Source organism: Bactrocera oleae, chromosome 5, assembly GCF_042242935.1.
Source record: "Bactrocera oleae isolate idBacOlea1 chromosome 5, idBacOlea1, whole genome shotgun sequence".
Taxonomy (NCBI): Eukaryota; Metazoa; Arthropoda; class Insecta; order Diptera; family Tephritidae; genus Bactrocera; species Bactrocera oleae.
The window spans coordinates 14,757,366-14,765,315 of NC_091539.1; the positions used below are offsets into that span (position 1 = coordinate 14,757,366).

At 30.7% G+C, this 7,950-nt stretch overlaps 1 protein-coding gene across 4 annotated transcripts in view; it reads left to right on the top strand.

Moving 5' to 3' along the window:
- The window catches only part of Flo2 (flotillin-2), a 315,478-nt gene that overhangs the window by 58,313 nt on the left and 249,215 nt on the right, over positions 1-7,950 (top strand). The window lies entirely within an intron of this gene.

The window sequence follows — 7,950 nt, forward strand, 5'->3', positions numbered from 1 at the left end:
ATATCTCAAAAATTAATGGGCTAGTTTGCGTATATACATACAAGTAGATTCAGATAGACAGACAAACGGACATAGCTCAGCTCGTCATACTGATCATTTATATATATTTCCTTTTGGGTGTACCATACCTCGTGTCAAAATGAAAATACTGGGCACAGGCATAAAAAACACGCATTGTTCGAAAAATTAATGTTAAAAGGGAAAAGTAATAATTTTTCCACACTTTTCGCCGATTTTAATACCCAGAACAGGATATATTAAGTTTGCCACGAAGTTTGTAACACCAAGAAGGAAACGTCGGAGACCCTATAAAATATAGACATAAATGATCAGTAATGAGGTAAGTTGATTTAACCATGTCCGTCTGTCTGCCCGTCCATCCGTCTCTCCGTCTGTATATATGCAAACTAGTCCCTCAGTTTTTAAGATATCGATTTTGAACCTGTCCTTTTCTCACTAAGAAGTTGCTCATTTGTCGGAACGGCTGATATCGGACCACTATATCATATAGCTGTCATACAAACTGAACAATCGGAAGCAATTCTTTGTATGGGAAACTTTTTTTATTTGATGTAATATCTTCACGAAATTTGGAATGAGTTAATTTTTAAGGCAATAGTGTAAGCCCCAAAGAAATTGTACAGATCGGATGACTATAACATACAAGTATAGTTGCCATATTAACTGAACGATCGGAGTAAAGTGCCTGCATGGAAAACTTTTTTATTTGACGAGGCATCTTAACGAAATTTGATCGGAATCAAGTTATTGTAAGGAACCGCTGTATCTGTGAAGGGTATTATACAATAGCTTCGGTGCAACCGAAGTTAAATTTTTTGCTTGTTAAAATAATAAGCATTTTTTTTTGGAGAATTTCAATTTTATGCACTTTTTTTCAACATACCTATTCATAGACCATAATTAAACATCCGCTAACGATTTAGCTCAGTTTTACAATGCTTAAATGTTAAACTACAAAAAAAACATAGTTTATTGTATAAGAAAAATGCGAATTTGGACTTATAATAGTTTAAATTTTAAGAAGTTTTAAGCCCGCTTTTTAGTTGAAAAAAAAGTTGCCTAAAAATGACATAGCCTAATATTAACATTACATAATTAAAATTGGGCGTTCTTCGTCAGAGGCTTGAGTGATTTCTACAAGTGGCTTGCATTACAACAATATTTTTTTGCAATCTTAGTCGCGGCAGGCAGCAGTGGTTGCATGCGAGTTTGCATTCATGCAGCGGTGAGCATGCTTCAGCGCACAATAGTCAAGGCAACAACTAACGGTGCCAAAAGCTGACATTAAAACTTGAAAATTAAGAATTTGTCTTTGGCTACGAACGCCTGCGCGTCGTGAATTTGTCGTATTGCTGACAGGCAACGACCTAAAGTTCCAAATTTACGGTACATAAAGTTTGCACAGCAGTTTGTGGTTATTGAAAGTGTAAAACAAATAAAAATAGCGAATCGCTCGTGCATTAAGAACCTGTGCGTTGCTGGAAATTTGCCAAAGAATCTTGTTGGACAGATATTTTTGCCGACTGATTGCTATGTTGTTGGCTTTGACCGAGTTCTTTAGCAATTTTCTGGTTGTAACGCTGACAACGGAGAGGCGCGTGCTTGTGGTTTTTGATCTGCTTCTAGCTACTTGCGTGTTTCTCGACTCTTAGTTTGTTGGAATTTTTTGTTGTATTTACCTTGCCTTGGCATGCCAACTTCACGTTTGGCTAAATTGTGGCTATTTTTTCTAGTATAAAGTTATTGACTCAGGTTGCATGGACGAGCCGGTCGATTTTCGTGGTCGCTAAAATGAGTTTTACTGTTAAATTAAAATTTCTGTGAGAAAATTGGATTCGAAAAGCTAACCTCTGCGGGGGTTTGTTGAATTGGTTCTTATTTAATGAAAGGCATTAATTGAAAGTGGTAAACATTTTTTGGTAATTTTATAATTAGGGTTTTAGCAAACGCGAGTCATTCTTATTTTACTAGCGTTATTAGCACAATAATCGTAAATGCGTTTAACAACAAGCGTGTCGAATTGTGTATAAGCCAAATTACGTTTAATTTAGTTGTAAACAGACAATCAGGGTCACTTTAGAACGGAAACTTGTTCTCAGTTAAAAATGTTTAAAAAAATCGAAAACTGTGGCGGTTGGTTTTGCTGTTGTCAGAAAGAATTGAGAGAGAAATTCAAAATTTTGTTTGACTGTTTTAAATATTTTTTTAACAGCAACAGTTTGTTTTGAGAATTTTCAAATATTTTGTAATATCTGTTTTTTTGAAAATTTTTATTTTTGTTTATTTATACTGTATTAAATATTTTTTTTAAACATCCGTTTTCTGAGAATTTTCAAAATATTTTGTAATATCTGTTTTTTGAAAAATTTTTATTTTTATCTTGACTGTTATAAATATTTAACAAAAAAATCGTTTTTTTTGAGAATTTTTAAAATAATTTGTAATATCTGTTTTTTGAAAAATGTTTTTTATTTTATTTTGATGTTTTATAAAATTGTGTTTTTTTTTGTGAATTTGCAAGACATATTTTATCAAAATTTTGACTTTTTAATTTACGAGTTAATGTATTACAATTTATCCGGGAGTATATAACACGTCTAGCATAGTAGTTTTATTATAAATATTAACATTCTTGTTTCCTTTGAGTCATAAGACCTTAAACAGCTGATCTTATTTCGTACATAACCACAAACAGTTTTAGGTAAACATTTGTCCATAGTGCTGCATTTAGTTTATTGCCCTTCCTCTATTCTAGGAAGTTGTACAAAGCTTAATTAAAAGTTCTAACACCAATAAATATCTTTTACTTAAGTGTTCTTTTATGATTTGTTGTTTACATCGCAAGCTTCATATTACATTAAAAATTTAATTCAATAATATTTGTATTTAAATTGCGATTCACTCTGGTTATGCTTACGTTTTTTTAATATTCACGGCATTAAGCTGGAAATACAATAATTATATAAGCACTTAACATCAAGTAAATCTAATGCAGTAAATTTAGTTGAAAACGGGAAATCAAGACCACTTTAGAATAAAAACCTGTTCTCTCAACTAAAAAGAGAATTGAAAATAATCAAAATCTACTTGGATTTGCTGCCAAAAGTACAAATTATTAGTTGCATAACTTCTATCTTTTCTTCATTTTTGTGTGTTAAATATTTTGCTTTTGATATTTTTTTTTTTAATTTTAACATGTTGTTTAGTTTTGATTTTTTATTTACACTCAAAATCTCTGACCAACTTTTCCTTACGTTTTCTGTCAAACCGTTAAATTTATTGAGTTGCTGTAAATCTGAATTGTAACGTGTTAATTCTCGTTTTATTTAAAGGAATTTTTTTATGACTACAAGAACTAACTAGCAGATAGAGTCACTGCCAGCCGGATGAATAAAGTCTTTATTCCTTTAACGATATTTAGTTAGGTGCTACAGCTGAAAAACCCATTACAATTACGTAGATGTTGCCCCGATATAAACTCTGTGCCGTACCTGTTTCGTATACGCAACAGTTTTTGTGGTGGAAAAATCGGTAATTTTATCGTATTATATACAAGTAGTCTTATCCGTAAAATAGTGTAACAATTTCTTATAAATTCTAAGAAGAAAATACATTAGTTTTAAGTCTTTAATTCATACGGCAGCTAGTAGTATTTAGAAATAGAACATTTTATGTTGAAAACAGTCATATGTTCCATGGTACTTAAGGGGAGGATTTTTTTCGTGGCGACAAAGTGAAAATTCCTATATTTAAACCAATTGAAAAATAAAACCACATAAAAGTATGACAGAATATTGTATACAATTTTCACGACGAAATTAAGAAAACTACAGCAATAGCAGTAATTATTACAACTTGTCTCGGAAAAAAGTAGATTTGCGCGGCCCTTATAACTTGGTGTTACATCATCAAAAGTCAAAAAGGAGAGTTTTATTCACTAGAGGTGACCCTCTTGGTAGGGTTTTTTTTGAAAGTTCAATTTTTAATTTTTTTTAGAAACACTTTAAAGGAAAAAACGGTATAGTTTCAAAAGAAATCGCCCAATTTTTTATTGTAAAATAAAAATTAATTGCAAATTTGAACAAAGCTTTAGCTTTACCTGGTAAATTATGTACGAAATGGCATTCCAAATATAATATGTATAAAAAGAATCGGTATTGAAGTAATGCAAGTAATTTAAATACTAAAAAATTTGATACAAAACGTTGATAAGGCAGCTATAAACATACTCATAACTCATAACTCAATATTGTCCCAATCAAAATTTCGAAACTTTATTCCCTTAATACACTTTTGATCTCATTTTCTATCACTTCTGAACTGTATTGTACAAACCGTTTGAAAAAATATACTACAGATAACTGGTAGATGAAAAAAACAGCTTTGAATCATCTAGTGGGGTCTTTTTTAATTTTTTGAGGACATTTGCTATAGTAATGTACATATTTTTGATATCATTAAGAAGTAGAGATTTCAATGTAGAAAAAGCCCATGAACTTTTTTTTAAAAATCTCATATTTTGACGTGGGAATTTTCGATTTAAAATTAGGGAACTTTTCCAATATTAAGTCAAAATATGCATTTATTAAATCAAAAAAAAAAAAAATACAGTTTGAAACAAAAAAATGTAAATTTGCACAAAGTTTCTTAACAAAAAAAAAATGTAAATGGTAAAACTCAAAAGCCAAAATCTTGGTTATTACAATTTTGCACATTCATTTTAGGTTATGTGACAAAGGCCTTTGTAAACAAGTTGTAGCTCTTTTTATTACCTATGACTTTGCCATACAACTTTTTCGTTATAGGACTTGTACTATTGCGGGCAATATAAATAAACGGTTTTCATTTATTAAAAATTCGACACAATTATTTTGTTTGTCACAAAGTTTGTAACACGAAAGGAATCGTCGGAGACCCTATAAAATGTATTGTATATATAAATGATTAGCGTGACGAACTGAATCGATCTAGTTTTGACTGTCTGTCTTCCGTCTGTCAGCATATATGCGAAGTAGCCCCACTGTTTTTAAGATGTCGGCTTTTGCACCCACTGTCTTTTCACCAAGAAGCTGCACATTTGTCGGAACAGCCAATATCGGACCACTATATGTAGCATATAGTTACCATACAAACTTACCGCTCAAAGTCAAGTTGTTGTATGGAAACTTTTTTCTTTGTGAAGGATATTATAGCTTCGTGCAGCCGCATTTAACGTTTTTCCCTTTTTTTATTTTTGTAATTGTCGTAAATATGTTCGGAATGCAATGACATTTCAAGTGTTGCAGTATTTAAAGTGTTCATTACAAAATTGTATGAGTAATTCAAGCTGCAAAAAAACAATCAAATTAAAAAAGTTAAAAATTAAATGCAAGGCGGTTCATTCACTTTCAATGCGTTGGTTTAACTTTGCCGAACGAAAAATAATAAACTACAACTTCTTCAGTGGCCATTGAATGTTTACCAAAATAAGTTAGATAGCGAAAAGTGAAGTAAACAGAAAAATGAATGGTAAACAAAAATAATAACATATTTTTGGATATAAAATGACGGCAATATGCGTTAATTTTTTATATAATTATTTTTGGAACTTTTTTTTATATTTCTTTTAACTTCTTAGTTTAATAGCCGCCAGTCTTTTGCATTCTGTACAAGAAATTGCAGTCAAATAAATGACTCGCATACCAGGAAGTAAATACCCACATACTTGTACATATGTTTGCATTCAGTCGATTCTTGATTGTGTGTTTGTCGTTTTTATCGGGCTTAAGTATCTCGCTGATTACTGTAAATGGTGATTATAAAAATTTGTATCTATTTTTTATTAAATTTTTTGTTGTCATTTATAAAAAATTAGTGTTACTTCAATAGAGTGATTATCTAGACAAACATTTCCTGTCTCAAGTGTTGCCTTACAATTGTCTATATGTAGATTTTGGTTTCTTTACTATATTTTCATTTTATTTTATTTTGCTTTGCCTTTAAAAGTGTTAAATAGAAATGACTTGCTGAAGGCGGGAGTACTTAATGAGCTGCCATTGTGGCTATGTGATTCCCCGCCGAATCAAACAACCGCATTAAAATTTACAAAACTGCTGAGCATTCAAGCAGCGATAAATTAATGTAATTACAGCACACTGCCGCGTTGCCAATTGTTTTTTGTATGTATTTAATCTTATCTTTTTGACAACTCAAATCAAAGTCTGTTACAAACAATTAAAATGTAAATTTAAATCAAAAGAATTTCAAATGTTGTAATTGTCATACATTGAAAATTTAAATACATGAATTATAAGTAATCTTAACGTGCTCGTAATGTCATGACAAAGTCATGAACTCTGGCTGCTTACTTACGTTGTGCTTTATTATTAAGATTAATAAAAGATTGAGATAAACAAATATCTATATAAGACAGAGGAGCTAAGATTCTTATTCTTCTAATAAAAAATCACGTCTTACGTTTGATTTCAACAAAAAGTGACACTCCCTTGCACACCCTTATTTTAGTTTTGACTCACCTGTCCTTCTTTTTTGTGGGATTATTAACGAAGTTGTGTGTACGCCAGCAATCTTTGGACCACTGTCCAGCACCACATATAATCTCGAAAAATGTAATTGAAAATTGAGCAAAATGTGTAAAATTTTGGAGTAACCAAGAGATTGATTCATACAAAAAGTACTGCAATTGCATTTTAAAGTCCCAAATTAAAAAAAATTCCTTAAACCTAATTGCTATTTATTAAAAATAAAATTATAAAATGTTTACTAAACGACGTAAACGATGGTTCACCCTGTGCAGTATGTATTTAACTGATAGCGCACATTTCTATATTTTTCAACGAGCTTATACCTACATAAATGAATTTCCTTTGAAATAAGTAAGACTATTTACCTTAGCTAATTATTCTAATTGTGATTTGCTGCTAATAAATATTTGTTTCGGCAGAAAATTCGAAACCAAATCGTATGACACGTGCAAATTCTTGATGTCTTTTATAAATTCTTAATATTTTTTTTACGGTAGCTCTATATCGACCTGTTCCAGAAGCAATAACGACAAATTAGTCGTCCATAATCTTCCTTGCTTACCAGTTATTTTAACAGCTTTAATAGTTTTCAGATTTTTTATCATAGGGATATGCGATCTTTTTAGATCACAATGTCCTTCGTCTATTTGCACACCATATAAGATTCGATTCTTGTTAACAAAATTTTATGGTTTTAATTTGATTTTATATCGAACAGTTTTCCCACATTTGTATGCAAAAGAACATGGTTCGCATATTGAATAACTTCAATTGTAATTATTCAGTTATTATTTCATTTTTACTATAGCATTTTATAGGTGTGCTCATGTTTTAGGCGATCGGAAATCGTTAGGTTCTGTTTATCCTCGAGAATTTTTTCTTAATATTAACGAAACTTTTCGTAAAAATCAGGTATATACTATATTACGATATTTTATCAATAATTTAAAAATATTTTTTGGAATTCTCTGAGGATAGTATCTCATTTTGAATAATTGGAATGTTTTCCCAAAAATTTACTCAAGTTTTCTTGATGCAGTTGCATCTTGTTGCAAAGTGTAATAATTGTAACTATTTCCAAATAAATTTGTTTATTGAGTGATTATTATAATTGCTCGAGCAATTTATGATTTTATATTACATTCTGAGATTATTGGATTTAATAAATACTTCAACCGTCAATTGAGAAATATTCTGAAACGGACGCAACATGCGTGACTGACAGTCGCGCTTCAGATGTTTACTTCCATTTGTCTCAGCGAGAGTCGACTTCAGAGTTGTCAGAAGTTATTAATAAAATCAGATTCTCTCACCTGTTTCGTTGCGGTAAATGAGAAGATAGCAAAGAGAAAGTGACTAAAATTGTACGTCGAAAACAAGTTTAAATTTAGTTTTAAGGGTGAAG